At 41.4% G+C, this 18,132-nt stretch overlaps 1 protein-coding gene across 4 annotated transcripts in view; it reads right to left on the bottom strand.

Moving 5' to 3' along the window:
• LOC131503591 (putative gamma-taxilin 2) overlaps positions 1 to 11,854 on the bottom strand; it is a 52,706-nt gene extending 40,852 nt beyond the window's left edge. The window contains exon 1 of one of the 4 annotated variants that reach the window (XM_058715060.1): positions 11,665 to 11,854. The gene's annotated coding sequence lies outside the window, so the exon portion shown is untranslated. Of the gene's footprint in view, positions 1 to 7,578; positions 7,837 to 11,664 lie in introns of those variants that run through there. The other 3 variants (XM_058715058.1, XM_058715057.1, XM_058715059.1) reach the window with 3 other exon arrangements.
• Positions 11,855 to 18,132: the final 6,278 nt, after the last annotated feature.

Below are 18,132 nucleotides of genomic sequence, written 5' to 3'. Positions count from 1 at the left end.
TCAGCTACCTGGAGTCTCTTGTGGGACTGACGTGGTCCTCGATCACAAGGATGATGGCGTACACTGTTGAGTACAATGCCCAAGGGATATCCCTAGGGTGATAGTCCACACCGGTCAAAGAGGAGAGAATGCATCTCTGTGCCGTTTATACAACTTACCTCAGCCCTGAAGTACCTAACCTTTCTGGACAAAAGGACTGCCACAAGTAGGGGATGACTGGACAAAAGGTAAAGATGTATCTCCTGGAAATACCGGAGATATTTTTGCGGCAGTTACCAAAATGTACGCATTGAGGCAGGAACGGGTTAGGCGAAGGGGTGCTGGGGGTGGGGGGAAGGAAGAGCTCCTTGGACTGGACACACTGCTGAATGTGCCTTCCAGCCAGACAGCTCATGACAATTTGACTGCAATTTAAATGGATGTAGCTAGCAGGGGATGTCCCCGAACCTGCATCTCCCAAATAAAATACATGTGTACCTCACTGAGTGTCTGCCCTGCCTTCCTTCCTCTTAGGCATCACCAGCTCATTCCAGGGGCAGAAAAATGCCATCCTCCCGATGTCATGGACTGGCCTCGGGCAGGCCATTCAAAAAGGGGATATAATTCAATTACTTACCTGCAAACTCTAAGACTCACCGGCTCTCTAGGGAGTTATGCTGTCAAGCACTCTGAACTTGTGCCACTTGGGGACACTGATTGAAGTCCTCCCTGGGAAGCTCCAAAATCATAAACAACACTTTCTTTCCAAAGGTACCATGTGTACCTCGTCTTTCACGGAAGTTGTGCACTAATTTGTGTCCCTCAAGCGTCGTCTATCTTAGCGGTGGTCATAATGGATCACCAAGTGTTTAAGTCATAACAGATCATCAAGTGCTGAAGTGTTTATATATATATATATTTTTCAACGTTTTTTATTTACTTTTGGGACAGAGAGAGACAGAGCATGAACGGGGGAGGGGCAGAGAGAGAGGGAGACACAGAATCGGAAACAGGCTCCAGGCTCCGAGCCATCAGCCCAGAGCCTGACGCGGGGCTCGAACCCACGGACCGCGAGATCGTGACCCGGCTGAAGTCGGACGCTTAACCGACTGCGCCACCCAGGCGCCCCAGTGCTGAAGTGTTTAAATACCACTAGTACTCATGTAGCCCTCAGACAACTGTGAAGTGCTCTCCAAAATGACGCTAGCTTTGGTTCCTTGCAGGAACCCACCCGAGAACAACTAACTCCACACGTAGGTGGGTTTATGCCCACAGCGCAGGTAGTTTTATCCCCACAATGGAAGTCATTCACGAACCAAAGGCAGTCTGAAATCTGTCCACAAATTTAGTTGAAATGATCAACAAATGGCTTCAAGGGAGTCTCACCTCCCTGGCCAGAGTTATTAATGATGACAAAATTGCCCTAGACCTCTTTCTTGCGGACCACTTGTGAGTGTATCTTGCCATGCCTCAGGCCAGTGGAAAGGTCAACACCGGGCCCCATCCGGCTTTCTGATGGTCTATGAGACTTCCTCAGCCAGTTACAGCAGGGCAGGGTTGAAGTTAATCCTGCCACTTGGGCTCTTCCTCATGCTTGGAGTCCTGTTGATAGTATCCTATGAGATAGACTGGAAAAATCTGGTCCTGGGCTATGCTGGTCAGAGTGAACAAGTGTGGCCAATGGGCACCCAACAGAAGATTCACCAGAACCTACGACAGTGTTTCTGCCTCTCTTGTGGGCAGAGACACGACACACCTCCTGTCTTTGTTTCAGACTATCTTTTCAAGGATGCCCTGGGGAAAAAAATAAGAATGGCATCTACTTCTAAAGCAACGGGCAGATTTGCTTACTGCCTACGTTTCCAGTTGCTGCTGTAACAAAGGGCCACAAACTCAGTGGCTCATTTATTATCTTATATCCCTTCTTGAGGCTCTGTGGGAGAATCCATTCCCTTGTCTTTTCTGGGGGCTACCTGTGTTCTTTGGCTCGTGGCCCTTTTTTGCATGTTCAAAGCCAGTAATAGCAAGTTAAGCCTCATGCATAATGCTTCCCCCCCCCCCCCGCCCCCCACCACCTCGCCACCGACTCCTCTCCCCGTCTCCCCGTCTTTCCTTTGCAAGGATCCTTGCAGTTTCACTGGGCCCATCCGAAGACTCCCTCAATATCCTAACCTATGCCGCCGCATCTTTGCCAAGTCCCTTTGGACAATGAGGTCATTCATGAGTCCTGCTGAAGACATGGGCGTCCTTGAGCAGGCACTGTTCCTCCCACCACACTGCCCATTATTAACGAGTCAGATCCCCTAAACCTAGCATTACTCTTCTGAAATGCAAACATCATCTGCTTCTCTTTACACCACCAGGCTCAGGAGACAGGTGCGTGCATGCGGGCCCTCAGGTAAATGCAATTGTAAAAAACTCTTCTTCTGTCTCGAGGTTTCTCCCCGTATTCATAAAATACTGCCAAGTTATCCGTTTGCAAGTAAAGTAAAATCTCTGGCCCTCCACAGTTTCTAGTTACCATGATTTTTCAGATTTGGGTATCTGCCCGATATTTTCTAGAAAATGAATGAAATAAGCCCGTCAGGATAAACAACAGAATTTGTCGCAATGGGAAAACTTCAAACTTTCAAATGCAAATCAGAATTTTGGATAATTTCAGTCAGTCACCATGACTCCAGCAGCTTCCCAGTACATAATGGCTTTTCTGCTGAGAGTGACAATGATATCAGCAAGTATGATTGCCTAATATTGGACAACAACATTTGGAAGAAGAATGTACGTCAGTGAATTCAGTATTTTCCACATGACAAGGCATTACAAGATGACTGAAAGGTATAGGATCCATCTGAACCATGAAATACAGCACTGGGTTTTCACAGGACCCATTAAAACTTTTTGGTAGCACTGTAGACTCCAAACTGGAGTCCTTGGTGCTTTTTAAGGAGTTTTAAAAATAAAATTAAGTAATATTTAGATAACTTCTTAGGCCGAAGAAATTAAGAACTGCCGCCCTCAGGTGTAAATAAGGACACACACAAGACGATGGCAGGAATAAAAACATAATCTAAGAAGAATTTGTACCTTACAAATGATCTGGCAAATCCAATTTTAGGGAAAATGCCCTGGCACTACGTGGGACCACAGGACCAACCACTTCCTTCTTGGTCAACTATAACTTATAAGTAAGTTATATTTATTTTTTAAGTGACTGGCATTACCGAGCCAGGATAATCCAAATAGGAGGTGAGGAAAAATGAATCCTAAGCATTTCCCCTTGCTCTTCACTGCTCTGATTAAACCATCTGGAACAGTGATATAATCCCTCATTTAATACTCAGAAATCCTTTCCAGGCAGGTATAATGAACAGTCTCGGTGATGAGCAACTTTAAGAAGTCTGTCCGTGTACAAGAACCAAAGATATGGACAAATAAAAATGCATTATCATTATGACCTATCACATTCTGAAGAGTAAGTTCTTCTGAAAGTGGTAATTGAGCTCTGGTAGGCAATAATACATGGACAAAATAACTTAGTAGGAGTTACTACAAATACTTCCTGCTGGCAGGCAAAGCATCTGGGAGAAGAAATATAAGTGCTAAATATAGGGATGAAGAAATCTAATTTTCTGCAGCACTGAAGAAGCCAAAATTGACCAAAATAGTCTGGCAAACGGTCTGTTATGAAAAGGGTCTTATAGAGTTTCTAGTTTTATAATCTCCATGCTAGTAGTATACATACTAGTAGATTCCTTATAGACGAATTCTAAAATGACAGTATATATTAGACTAAGTACTTTGCCTTTTAAAACAATCACAGAGGGTTATATATTTCAGATTTCATACCTGTGGCGGTTTTGTCTCTAAAACTACGATGAGCTAAAAACCACTTCTAGCTCTAACTATATATAATTCAATGACTATTTGTACTCTGAGAGATACAGGTACAAATCTATATTGATATTGGCAGCCAAATAATCAGGAATCCAAAGATTTTAACGTCCACTGAAATATGCTTGGACCTGACCTATTTTGCAGAGTGGCAGGGGTTGAGTCACACAACTAGCATCTTTAAAGCCAGAGAGTCCTAAAATATAAGATGGTCCTCTACTTTTGTGGGTTAGCTAAGTGCATCATCTGTGTCCCAATTTTCTGAAGCCACCTTTCTCCAGCTCCATGTGGACCAATCATCATGCCATTTTGAAACATCAATGCTTTTTTTATTTGTCCTACTTTCCCAGACCACTTTAGCATTTGTTAACACACAACTGTGGACTTTCTTCAACAGAACTTACAGTGAATGGGTCTCTCTACTTCACACTTCAAACAATGGTCAACCTGTAATTTACCTAAGTTACACTTTGAGGTGCTTTTTCCGAGAATTCCAGTGCACCCATACCTCCAAATCTGTATCTAACGTCCAGGTGGGGCTCAAATGAGTGAAACCACAGGTATGAAGCCTAGACGGTTCACAATCCACCTGGTCTCTAGATCTCACGAGATTTCTGACACTTCCTAATCACATCCCACCCTTAATTAAATTTACTTTCATTTAGTAAAACTATTACTCATTTACTTGCCACCAATATTTGCTCACACTCAGCAAGAAGGCTTTGCCCTTTATACCCTTAACAACTGAGGACTGTGCTAATAAGAGACAGCATGAGACATATGGGACAGATAATGGTCTTAGAGCCAAAAGAGCCCAATATTTTAACATATCTCTTACCACATCCTGTGCAGCCATGGTGAGAGCTAAACACTCGTTACCTCATCTGTAAACTGGATGGACAGTACCTACCTTATAGAGTTGTGAGAAAATTTGCTATGATCAATATAAACTGCTGGCCCACTGCGGAACTACTGTAATAATTTGTGAATGAGGGATTCTGTAAGATGCATGCTATGTTAGCTTCTTATTACTGTTGTTAACAAGTTACTATCAACCTAATGCATTAAAAATTCACATTTATCATCTTACAGTTATGAAGAACAGAAGCTCTCAGGCCTCCTTCTCGAGGCTCTCAAGGAGATTGTTTTCACACCTTTTCCAAGTTCTAGAGACCACTCCTTTCTCCACCTTCAAAGTCGGCAGCAGATTCTTCAGATCTCTCTCTGATACCTGCCCACACCTCCTTCTCTGAGTCTCACACTCCTGTTTTCCTATTATAAGGATGCTTGTGTTTACACTGAGCCCACCTACCCAAACAATCCAGAACAATCTCCCCATCTCAGCACACTACTTAATCATAAGTGGGGAGTTCCTTCTGCAGGATAATATACCCACGGGTTTCAGAAATTTTTTTCTCTTACCACATGTTAACACAACAACATTTCTTAAAGAAGAAATGATGTTCTATGGCATAAATTCTAGAAGCTCTTATTCCCCACCACACCAGTCTACCTTACAGAAGTAGAAAAAATGTCATCATAACAAGTAAATATTGCTTACAGCAGGTTAAGCGGTGGAAAGTGGGAAGACGGGAGGGGCATTCTGGAAACAGAATTAAAATCAATTCCCAAGACCATAAACATTAACAAAAGTATTGTGGTAGCACAGGGAGACCACATTGGTTATCTGGTAAATCTTTTCCATCAAAGAGCAGAATTTACACAGTCGTAACTACCAACATAAATTCAACTAGGACATGGATAAAACCACAAAACTATAACCTCTGGGTCTGAATGGATACTAAAGGTCACCTACTATCTGTATCTACTCTCTTTAATGCTGCTGAATACTAACATTAAATTGGTATATGCTTTAGATGTTTTAAATACAGTCACACCCGTTTGATTATCTGAAAGGTACTTATAATCATATTGGGACCATGGGGAAAAGGAGAGGTAAGAAGAAAAAGGAGGAAAAGGAATTTACTTGGGACATTACTTTAAACTCTACTTTACATAAACAACACGCGTCCCTGAAGCAAGGTCTGTCATTTGCCCTGTCAATTATACAATTATGTATCAATTCTAGATAGTCTACAGATAACTCTAGACAATCACAACTGTATGCTAACTATACATAATTCATTAGGAGCTATTTCACCTAACCAAGTTAAAAAAAAAAAAAAAATTAACTAAGTGTGTTATCTGGATACCACCACCTTACAAAATTAAGCTTATGCAAGAGGGAGGGACATGACTGAAAATAATGAGGCAGGTTTTCCATAAAACCATTCCTACACTAAGGCAATGATTAAGATCCCCAAAACTGTCCAAATTCACTTTTTTTTTTTTTTTAGAAGTCTGGAATATAATCAACACACCCACCAGGGGAGGGATAAATGAAGAAAGCAGCTACTGCATATCTGTAAGAGGACAGAGTGACTTTATAATTACCTGCCTAACATACACTAACCACAGCTTGAAAGCGGCTAGCATTCCTGGTGTGGTCTGCCGGTGGCAGAGTGGCTAATAGAAACCTTGTTCTTAAGAGCACTGATGATGGGTTTTGACCCATACAGTGGCTCCAAAGGAGCCTTTATTTTGCTACTCTCTAAACGAACTCCCTTGGGCTGGTATAGCCTCCGAGTGCCAAAGTTGTAGTAACAGCCACAGCCACCATTCTGGGCTAAGAATAACAGGTAAGGCAAACAACCTAAAAATGAGAAGGTTGGAGAAGAAAGATAGATGGAACAGAGCTTTGAAAAGCCTCCAGGTATACCAGGGAATCCAGAAGACCAGACATATGTAAGAGCAGGATATGCTCAGAAAAGACCTTAAAGATCCTAAGGTTTTACATCTTGCTATGTTCAAGGAGGAAGTACGCGCTAAGACAAGTTTTAAATGGCCTAGCCAAGCGTTAACGGAGTTCCCTAAAAGAAACCCACTTGTAAAGACTGAGTTTGGTTTTTGTTTTTGTCACTCCCAGCTTTCAAGGAAGTATCTTTCATATCATTATCTAAAACAGATGACTTCCAGGACCATACAAAGTATATATTATTTTTGCAAAACAGCTCTCCATAAAGAAACCATAAAGAGTTAACTGAACAAACAACTATAATCTATCACAAGCAGCAAGAACCCTAGCTAGTGGGGGAAAGATTCTGGTATCCACAGTTCAGTACTCACAACTGCACATTTCTTACTCACTGCCTTCTCTTGACCAAAGTTTAGTCAGCCTTCTTTCCATCCCACAGACCCCTAATTTCAGGCTTACCCATGAGTAAGCACTAAAATACAGATTCTTCCCCCTATTAAGAAGTCACCCCAAGTAAGAGCTGATTCACACAGCCCACCATGCCATATGCTCACTTTCTTTGCTTGCTCATTTCCCCTGAAAAAGTTTTTACTAATCTTGCTTACCCACCCAATAAAAGAAAACCCACTCTCTGACTGAGATACTTTCAGATTTCTACAATCAGAATGTTCTCCATATTGCACCGGTCTCTTTAAATAAGGTGTCTTCTTACCAAATCAGAATTTGATTTTGTTTGATAGTAACATTCGCCACATTTAGTTGCCAACAAAAAATTATAATGTGTGCAAAGAAACACGGAACTATGGGCAAATCACAGGAATAAAACAAAGTAAGAGAAAATGTCCCTTAGGAAACCTTGGTGTTGAACTAATTACATGCATGTTTTGAATTACCTGCTGGTGTAAATATGTTACTGAGAAAGTTTTAAAAGTAATAAAATGTGTGGGGTGCTTGGGTGGCTCAGTCAGTCGAGCGGCCAGCTTCAGCTCAGGTCATGAACTCAGGTCATGGGTTCAAGCCCCGCGTCAGGTTCTGGGCTGACTCCTCGGTGTCTGGTGCCTGCTTCAGATTCTGAGTCTCCTTCTCTCTGCCTCTGCCCTGCTCATGGTCTGTCTGTCTCTGTCTCTGTCTCTGTCTCTCTCTCTCTCTCTCTCTCTCTCAAAACTAAACATAAAAAAATAAAATAAAATTTATATGGACAAAGTGCTAAATCGGGAGAACAATGTATGTACAAAATAACAGCATCAGTAAATAAAAGTCAAAAAAAGAACCACAAACAGAAATTCCAGACCCAAAAAGTACAGTAACTGAAATGAAAAACTCATGAAAAAGAGATTCAACAGCAGAGTTTTTAGCAGGCAGTAAAATCAGTACACTGGAAGTCAGGTCAACTGAAATGGTACAGTGTGAGAAACCGTATGAAAAAGTGTGAGAAAGAAGAATGAAAAGAATCAACATGCTTAAGAGACCTGTAGGCATACCAGCACACACATGATGGGAGTTAAAGAGGAAGTGAATACAGAAGAGCAGAAAAAAATATTTGAAGAAAATAACAGCCACTAAGAGACAATAGGAAGTGGAAAAATTTCTCGTATCTGATAAAAACTATTAATCTACACATACAAGGAGCTCAACAAACTTAAGATACGATAAATTCAAAGTCTATCCTTCAAAACAAAAGAGGGCATTAAACATCTCCAGACAAACAAAAGCTGGGGGGATGGTGACAAATGGTAAGTGGAGTAATTGTGTTTGCCGATCATTTCATAATGTATTAGTATGTTGAATCAGTATGCTGTATGCCTGAAAATAATATAATATTGTACATCAACCACACTTCAATAAAAGTAAATAAGATAATAAATTCAAAGCAAAAGAGAAGGAGAGAATACTTTATTACCAGACCCACACTACAAAAAATGAAAATGAAGATCAGATTTGAGACATCTGAAAATGAGACAGAAATGAAAGGATATTACACATCAAGTCAAAGCCATACAAAACAATAAACTACTAAAGGTACCTACATAAGATAAACACAAAAGCCAGTATTACTGTATTTCTGTTCTTAACTTCTTTTTTTCCCTAGGTGATTAAAAGACAAACTACAAACAAAAATAAAAATGTTCCATCTATAAAGATGTAATCTAAGACAATACAACAAAGAAGATGGCAAAACTGTATATGAACAGACTTTCAGTATACTACTGAAACAAACTTGGTAGTAAGTCAAATTCATTTGTTATAAACTGAAGGGGCCAATTGTAATACCCAGAAAACAACTATAAAACTAACCAATATACACAAAAAGAAATGAGGGAAAAAAATTCTACACTACAAAAAAACACAAACACAGAAGAAGGCAGTAACAGAAGGAAAAAAGACTCATACCAAACAAAACACAGCAGAAATAAATAAATAATAAAAAGCATAATTAATTAATTAATTAATTAATTAGCAGAAGTAAATTCATCCCGGTTAGTAATTACGTTCAATGTAAATGGAGTAAACTCTCTAATTAAGGGGCCAAGTACGACACATGGATTTTAAAAATGAAGAGTCCAACTAACCGTTTTCTACAATAGACTCAGATAGAAGGACACAAACAGTATGAAAATGAAAGCATGGGGAAGGGATACTTCATAAAAACAGTAACTAACGGAAAGGTAGAGGGGCAATGCTAAAATGAGAATCGGCCTTCAGGCAAAAATTGTTACAAAAGACAAAAGCATCATATTTTGACAAAAATGTCAATCCACAAAAATTAACAATTACAACTTTACATACATCTAACAGAACCCCCAAATATATAAGCACTAATAAACACAACAAGGGAAAAACAGGTAATTCTGTAATAACAGAACCCAATCAAAGCCATCGTCTTAACAGAGGAACAAGGGAGTCACTTGTGTTTTAACTGCCCCAATATTTAAAAAATAACCGAATAATTACACATTATTTCTGCTTCCTGAAAATATAAGGGAAAAAAGAGGAAAAGAGGTTTACCTTGAGAAGTATTTTTTTTCCCAAGTCAATGAGAAAATTTAAAAACTAAAGAATGTACCTAAAAGTGACTTAAAAATTAAAGAATGTACCTAAAAGTGACTCCTGCAGATAGCAGATATTCACCCAACTTGAAATGAAAAGAAAGAAAAGAAAAGAAAAGAAAAGAAAAGAAAAGAAAAGAAAAGAAAGAAAAGGAAAGGAAAGGAAAGGAAAGGAAAGGAAAGGAAAGGAAAGGAAAGGAAAGGAAAGGAAAGGAAAGGAAAGAAAAGAAAAAAAAGAAAAGAAAAGAAAAGAAAAGAAAAAGAAAAGAAAGAAAAGAAATTCAAAATGAATACCTTATCCTGTTAACGTTTCAATCCCAGTTAAATGAGAAAGCAAAACTAGAAAAATGCCCAGAAAAGCATAAGCAGAGAACTGTACAGTTGGTAGACAAAAATGAATCAGCTGAGACGCTATCATTTTCAGACTATTCATGTCCAACTATTAACACAAAGGGTCATTACCTTAACCTTTCTAATCTGGTCATTTAAAACACTAACTGAATAAACCCGTGTTCCTAATCCAACCACTTTCTATCCTCATCCGAAGGAGCATAAAGCAGAACTTATGTTACAATTTTAATCAGAGTTCTCCCTGGGGGAAGGATCTCTAAAATCACTGCCACACAAAGTGACAATTTTGAATTTCTAGGTCGAATCTGCGACTTCGCTTTCAGCGCTGCACATACTGGATCTTTCCTGCACATCTTTCTTGTGTGGAGAGTGAGAAGTTGGGGGGGGGGGGGGGCAGGGGGGGGCGGGTGGACCCTGAGAAGTTAGTAACCCATTGTACTGATACCTGAAAATACCTAACATTGGAAACAGACCCCAAAAAGCTAGTTCTTGACACTTTGCTCAATTATAAACTTGACCTTCTGAAATTCATTAAACATGTTAGAAAAATATTATTTCGTGATTTCATACAGGAGTGAATGTTTTAATATGTTCAAGTGAAGGCGAAAGAAACGGGATTTCCAAAGCCCTCGTCTGCAATTCTCGGCAACAGGGCTGCGAAAACAGCATACCGTTAAGGAGCGCATCCGCATGCATTTGCGTGACCGTTCCCCGATTCTACAAACCGATCGCAGAACTAGTGGATTCTCCCATTCTTAAGGAGGTCTCCACTTTCTTGTATCCAGGGAGTGAAAACTCCTTGCCGTAAGTAAAATAACGGAAATTTTCTAGAATGTGTCCCAGCAAAGGCCAGGCAGGGGTAAGCCACTCAAAGCACAGAAAAAAAGAGAGAAAGGAAGAAAAACGTAAGTTAGAAAGACAAGTTGTTACACGACGATCCCGCCCAATTGTGTCGGACTGAAGTCCTCTGGCATCACCTCGGCATCGCTGCCCCCGCGTGTCGCCAAACGGGTGATGCCAAGAGCCAAGGTTCAGGAACCACGCGCCCATACCAGCTACTTCACAGCAACGGACCAGCCTGTGTGGTGGCGGAAAGGAAAGGCAGAGCAGGAAAAGGAGACGCAGCGTAGCCAGCGCCTCCGCGCCATTACCGAACTACGCAATAGCTCGCTAGTTCTGCCAGGGCGCATCCACAGCAACTCTGTGCACCCACCGAAGTCCCAGGGCTAGCTATTGACCTCAGTCCCGTCTCCCGACTGTGGTGCCCAGCGCGGGGAGCACTGGGAGCAAGATCACCAGGCTCCAAGGCCCCCGCAGCGACATTCGCACGTGGCTGTCACACCTGGCTCACCCGCACCTGGCCTTCAGATAGGGCTGCGTCCCCTGCCCTTCCTTCTCAGCCAAGCGCCCCCAAGCCCTAGCGGTCTTCCCCACCCCATTTAGTCCTACACACAGGTAAAAACACACACTCGCTCCCACAGTCATCGCCCGGGAGGAAACAAAGCCAAATGTTCGTCTCGTGGCAAAGGTTACCAAACAAGCGTTAACAGCCAACACGTAAAAAACAGTATTCTTCCTCACCTTTTACCTTGTAGTCGGTGGCAAGCCAGGCATTTCCCCCAGTGACCTAACTGAGGATGGTGGGTGCCTCTTTCAGCACTACCAGTTTCACCTGAGTCGCGAAGGATTGACGCAAGCAGCCAAAATGTGCCATTTAACCAGCAGCACGGAAGCTTTCAAAACGTAGCTTTTAGGTTCTGTACCTCGGCAACCAGTCGCGCACGAGAGGTATTTCACGTGACCGGAGGAGGTTGTCCTTAGAGGGGAGGAAGTCGGGCAGGATGGGGAATGTTAAAGGCTACGCTGTCGCTCTTTGGGGCCAAAGTTTCAGTAAAGGCCGTGAGGCGTTGCCAAGTCCGGGGTAGAGACTCCGGATCGAACTGGAACTGGCACTCCGAGCAAGCTGCGTCGCTGTAGCTCCCGAGCCCACAGCGTAATTCGGGGCTCTGAAAAAGTGAGCGTGCCCACTGGGCTGCGCCGGCAGCCTTCTGGGATTTGTAGTTTTCCGAGGAAAAGGTCCTGCTTATGGAAGGTATTCGAAGAACTTAAGAGGTATTCCAGTGTTTGGGAATGTAATAATAGATCAGCGTTGAGTGAAAGCAGCCATACACTTGTGTTTTAGTTGGAGTTTAACCTAAGGTGTCCTCACACTTCTCAAAAAGTGGAAGACTATTGGCTTTCATGATTTGTCTGGTCTCCAACACTTGCCCAGAGCCCGCCCTGCCAGCAGAACTTTGACTGTCATTTACCAGTTACAGCTTATTGGGAGATAGGGCTCTTGTCTTGTTGAGGGATTGCTGACCAACCCGGGCTTCCAGAACAAAGCTCCGCAAATAGTCGGCCTTTAGTATTTCCTGAATAAATTCTACTGTGTCCATCATCTGTTTCACTGATGACATTTACAATAAACTTGGTTTGCTGAATAGCTTTTCTTTGTTGTTGTTAATATGAAATGTTGCTCCGAGGGTTCCTGATACATTTGATACATGTTTCCATCTCATACAATTAGAGCTCCAAGAATTAAGACTTTTTTAAAAAGGTATAATTCACTACATCAAATTCTCCCATTTTTAAGTATGCAATTGGTAATTTTTATCATATCCATAAAGGTGTGTGATCATTACTATATAAATCCAAAATATTTTTGTCACCTTCACACGCACACGCGCGCGCGCACACACACACACACACACACACACACCATGCTCACTAACAACCACCTCACATTTTCCCTTCACCCTAGCAATTGATTTCTTTTGACTTCAAGATTGTAGTATCCATGAGTTCTTCATTCTTTCTAGGGCTCATTATATTCCTTGGATTTACCACATGTTCTCTATCCATTCATCTGAGGATGAATATTTGTATTGTTTTCAATTTTTGTCAATTGTGAATAGGGCTGCCATGGACATTTCTGTACAAATATTTGTGTGACCATCTGTTTTCAGTTCTTTTGGGTGTATACTTAAGAATGAAATTGCTGGATTATATAGTAGTTATATGTTTAACTTATTAAGGAAGTGACAAAAGTGTTTTCCACAGCAGTTGCACAATTTTATGTTCCCACTAGGCGACATATTTATCCACATTCTCACCAACATCTTCCTAGTATTCATTCGTTTGATTATAGACATCCAGTGGTACCCTGTTATACTTTTGACTTGTGCTTCCACATGTTTAATGATATTTATCATCTTTTCCTGTGCTTATTGGCTGGCCTTCTGGAGGAAGGGTCTCTTAAGATCTTTTGCCATTTTAAAAATGGGTTGTCTTTTATCGTGGAGATATGAGACTTATGCACACATTCCGGATATAAGCCCATATCAGATAGGGTTTACAAATATTTTCCTCCATTCTGTGAGTTACCTTTGCACTTTCTTCATGATTTCTTTTGCTCCACTGTTGAGTTATTTCTAGCGAATGTATTCTAAGTCCTGAAGGGTAAATGGGGAATTGCTGAAACGTCAGCAGTGTTCTGGTCTCAAGGCTCTTGGATGCGATAGCATTATCAGAATAGAGCCCCATGATCCCCCAAAGGATAGTTAGGTACAAAATTGGTTGTAACTTCCTGGCACTCATTGGAGATGCACGTACTCCCTGCATGTTTTTCACATAAACATCAGACGATCCTTTGTTTTCTCGTCCTATACTTTGGTACTCTTTAATACTCGTATCTGATAAAATAAGAAATAAAAGCTATGTGCAGTTAGCCGCAGCTACTGTTTTCACTGGCTGAGGCAGCCCTGCATGTTCACTCAGTCTAAGTGTCTGAGAACTTTTTCTTCGGTGCACAGTAACACCCCACAAAGGTTTTTGCTATTGATGAAACCCAGTTAACTTACTTGCACGTAAAATTTATTTTGCACTTGTACTTTGATGTCATATCTCAGAAACCACTGCCCAATCCTAGAACATGGTGATTTATGACTATGTTTTCTCTGAAAAGTTTTCGAGTTTAAATTCTTATGTTCATGAACTTACACCGTTTTTAATAGTTTTCGTATATGGTGTATCATGGAGTCCAACTTCATACTTTATTTGTTGATAACTCATCCTAGCACCATTTGTGGAAGAGACTATTTTCCCCCATTAAGTGGTTTTGACATTCCTTCTAACCATATGTGTGACTGTTTATTTCTGTCTCTAAATTTTATTATTGATCTCTATGTGTATTTATACGCCATTACCATACTCTATTTGATTTTGTAGTACATTTTGAAATTTGGAAGTATAAGTCGTATGGTTTCAAGATTGATTTGGTTTTATGGGTCCCTTGTAAGTCCGTGTGAATTTTAGAATCCCCCTGTGCGTTTCTAGGAAAACAAAATAAGCACAGGTTAAAAACAACAACAACAACAAAAAGCCAAGAGATGCTTTGAAAGGGATTGCTTTGAAGTGGCAGATCTGTTTGGATCATCTGTAGGCCACCTGTTAATGAGCACAGAAGTCTTTGTACTTGTTTTAAGGTCCTTTTAAAATTTCTTTCAACAATATTTTATAGTTTCAATGTACAAATCTTGCACATCTTTGGTTAAATACATTCCTATATATTTTATTCTTTTTGCTGCTCCTGTAAATGGAATGTTTTCTTAATTCCATTTTTGGACTATTTATTTCTAATTTATAAAAATACAATTAGTTTTTAATGTGTTGATCCTATTTAATGCCACTTTCCAGAATTTACTTATTAGGTCTAATAGAAATGTTTATTGCGTACTTATGTATGCTTGTGTTCGTTAGTACTTTCCACACTGGATACAAAAGCATGTTTTTGCAAATAGTATTACTTTTTTCTTTGCAAATATGGATGTGTCCAGTTATTCTGTTTCTCCTTAGTGTTGAGGGTTTTGGGAGATGCTTTGAGTCAAAATGGGACCTAACTTTCCAAGATAAAACTTATACGACCAGATTAAATAAAGAGAAGACTTAACATTTAGCCCTTATTTGTCAAGGAAAGTTCCAGAGCCTCTTATCTATTGAAGGAGAAGTCAGAAAAAGGCTTTGATAGAATTCCCTTTCCCTCCTCCTCCCCACCCCCCACCCAGCTTCAGGCACAATTATTGGCAGATTACCGGGCACTTATGATCACCTGCAGCCGGGCAGTGTGATCATTTCTTGCAGTTGACCAGAGCCTAAAGCTTTCTTGTGCTGGCAGGTGCCTGGTACTCAGTGAAAGAGCACCGACTCACCCTAAAATACTAGAAGATGACCTTCTAATTTGCGAAAACTGGGCCGTGTCTGATATATTCACACTATCTCTGCAGTCCACTGCTCTTATATGTTCACACTATCTCTGCAGTGATAGGCTGCTCTTATTTACCCTTAAATCTACATAGCAGAAAAATCAAAATTCCACCAAGGATAGATGGGAGAAAGCTCAGCCAGAGCTACCAGCATTGACAGGCTTTTGCATCCCTCAAGGTAGAACCCATGGGTTTTATGGAAGTGCTCTCCCAACTGGCATTGTAGTGTTCACCAGTGACTGTGTATTTCTTTATGACTTCCTCATTCAGTTGTGGCTCATTTCACAAAACAGAATAAACACATGTTCAAAGGCAACAAAACTGTTCTTTCTGTGACAACTAGTCTTTCAGGACTCTGAGGTTCTGGAATACCCCCTTCTGTTCCTACACTGTGACATAGACTGAGAGCCAGGGCCACACAAGTGCGTTTCCACTCAGCCAGGTAAAATCTCAAAATTTACAGGGAAAAGTAACGCATGTTGCCAAGTCACCAATACTCTTCTTCCCATTCTCCGTGGGAATTAGATTTAATCATGGTGAATCTCCAACCCACCCCAGAACTTATTCAGCTGTCCCTTTAGGAATTCACTCCCTCAAGGATTAGAGGAAGAGTTAAGATGGTGGGGAAGTAGGGGGACTCTGGGCTTTCCTTGTCCCTCAAACACAACTGGATTAAGGTCGGACCACTTGGAACACACAGGAAATCCATCTGTGGAGAGGCAGAAGGATCTCCACAGTTGGAAGAAGACAGCTTGGCAGGATCGAGGTGCGTGGAAGTGGATTGGGGGAGAGAAAAATGGCAGAGCTGTGGAGGAGAGTGAGCCATTTTTGTGGAGACAAAAGGGAGACAGAGAAACAGGGATAGAGAAAGTGTGGGATCATTTCACACAAGGGGACAACCTCTCTCTGGACCACAGACTGGAGAGCCAGAGGTGCTGAGGGTTGCTGTGTGTGTGTGTGTGTGTGTGTGTGTGTGTGTGTGTGTGTGTGTGTTTCAATCAGCATTTGGAGCTCAAACTCCAAGGTTTGGGAAATGCATGACTTTCTCTGGGGAGGGTATGTGAGGTGCACTCCTGGACAGGTGGGGGCTGGCCCCAGAGGGCGTAGGGTGGTGTAGAGATCTCCAGGGTGCATGGGGGGGGGGGAGGGGAGGAGCAGTGCCCTTCCGGGAGTACTTTTGGAGCAGGGTCTGTTACCTCTTCAAGGACAAAAGACCCCGCAGCTGCCAGCCTAAGGCTTTTCGTCAGCAAGGGAGAGAGGTGCACCCAGAGGGAATATCAACTTTGCTGCTGTTAGCTGTTCTGCCTCATAGATTTGGTGCTCTCTGCAGGCATGGGAGTGCTTTTCAGGGACAAAGGATATCAGATACAGTGTGGAGAGGCTCTACTCCGGTGAAGGCTCTACTCCGGAGAAGGATCTGCACGTGCCCAGTTTTTTAAGACTTTGGGTTTTGAGTCCCAGCTACCCACCAAAGATAAAACACAGGAGAATTGTGGTGCAGGGTGAGCTGCCTGCCGTCACTATTCTATGAGGGCTGCCTGAACAACAGGGGTGTGAGATCCCCAGTCCAGGGAAGAGAGATTGGGGTGGCGCCATTTCCTCCCAACACCCATGCAGTGGGACTTCAGAGAGCAATAAACAGTCCCCAAAGGAGGAAGGACCAGCTCAACACAAACTCTGCCCCCCTGTGCCTGAAACTGCATATTTTCTGGGTCAGGACTTCATCTGAGCCAAGGCAGTGGGCTGGTCTTCCAAAAGCCCAGCACAGACAGCGCCCCCCATAAACCGAGTGTACTGAAGATCCAGTGTTTAAAACAACACTTAAAGTTTAGGTGGAAAGTTTAGGTGGAAATAGGACCAGGTTTGATTTATTTTTTAATTTATTTTTCTTTTATTTATTTTTTCTTTCTCTTTTGGAATCAGGCTCATAGTTTCTTTTTTATTTCCTTCTCTCTCTTCCCTTGCTTACTCTCTCTCTCTTTCTCTCTCTGCATCAGATTTTTTTTCTTTTTTCCTTTTCTTTTTTAAATCTTTTTTTTTCCCCTTTAGAATCAGGCATATAGATTTTGATTCTCTATTTGATTTTTTTGTTGTCGTTACTTTCCTTTCCTCTTTTTTTGGTATAAAGGTTTTTTTTTCTCTTTTTCCCAGGCTTACTTCAACAAACAAATCAAAGCACACCTGGTTTAAAGTTCAAACACTCAGCTCTAAAAGCAAGGAGGAGCTCTGCAGAGGAGTAACCAGTGGGAAAGAGAAGCCAAACACAACAGGACAGTGCACACAGCATGCACCTGAAATACAACCTGAAGTGCCAGGACCTGGACTGTTTATGACCCCTTTTTTTTAACACAGTAGTACTCCCAGGGGCAGAAAACATAACAACCTTTCAAAACATGCAAAAGACAGAAACTTAGCCAAAATAACAAGCTGAAGAAATTCTCCACAAGATAAGGGTCAAGATCAAATCAAGACCAGGGATTTGCTCAAAACAGATATGAACAATGCATCATCTGAACAAGAATTTAGAACAACAGTCAGAAGACTACTAGCTGGGCTTGAAAAAATATATGGAAGACATGAAAGAAACCCTTGCTTTGGAGATCAAAGTCATAAAAACTGGTCAGCCCGAGATTTAAAAAAAAAAATGCTATCACTGAGGTCCAAAACCCACTGGATACACAATGAGTACTGAAGAGGCAGAGAAGAAAACAGAAAATATAGAAAATAAAATTATGGAAAATAATGA

The sequence above is a fragment of the Neofelis nebulosa genome (assembly GCF_028018385.1).
Source record: "Neofelis nebulosa isolate mNeoNeb1 chromosome Y unlocalized genomic scaffold, mNeoNeb1.pri SUPER_Y_unloc_2, whole genome shotgun sequence".
In the NCBI taxonomy this organism is placed as follows: Eukaryota; Metazoa; Chordata; class Mammalia; order Carnivora; family Felidae; genus Neofelis; species Neofelis nebulosa.
Note: the sequence above shows the minus strand (reverse complement) of the source record. Positions and strands in the feature narration are given on the sequence as shown.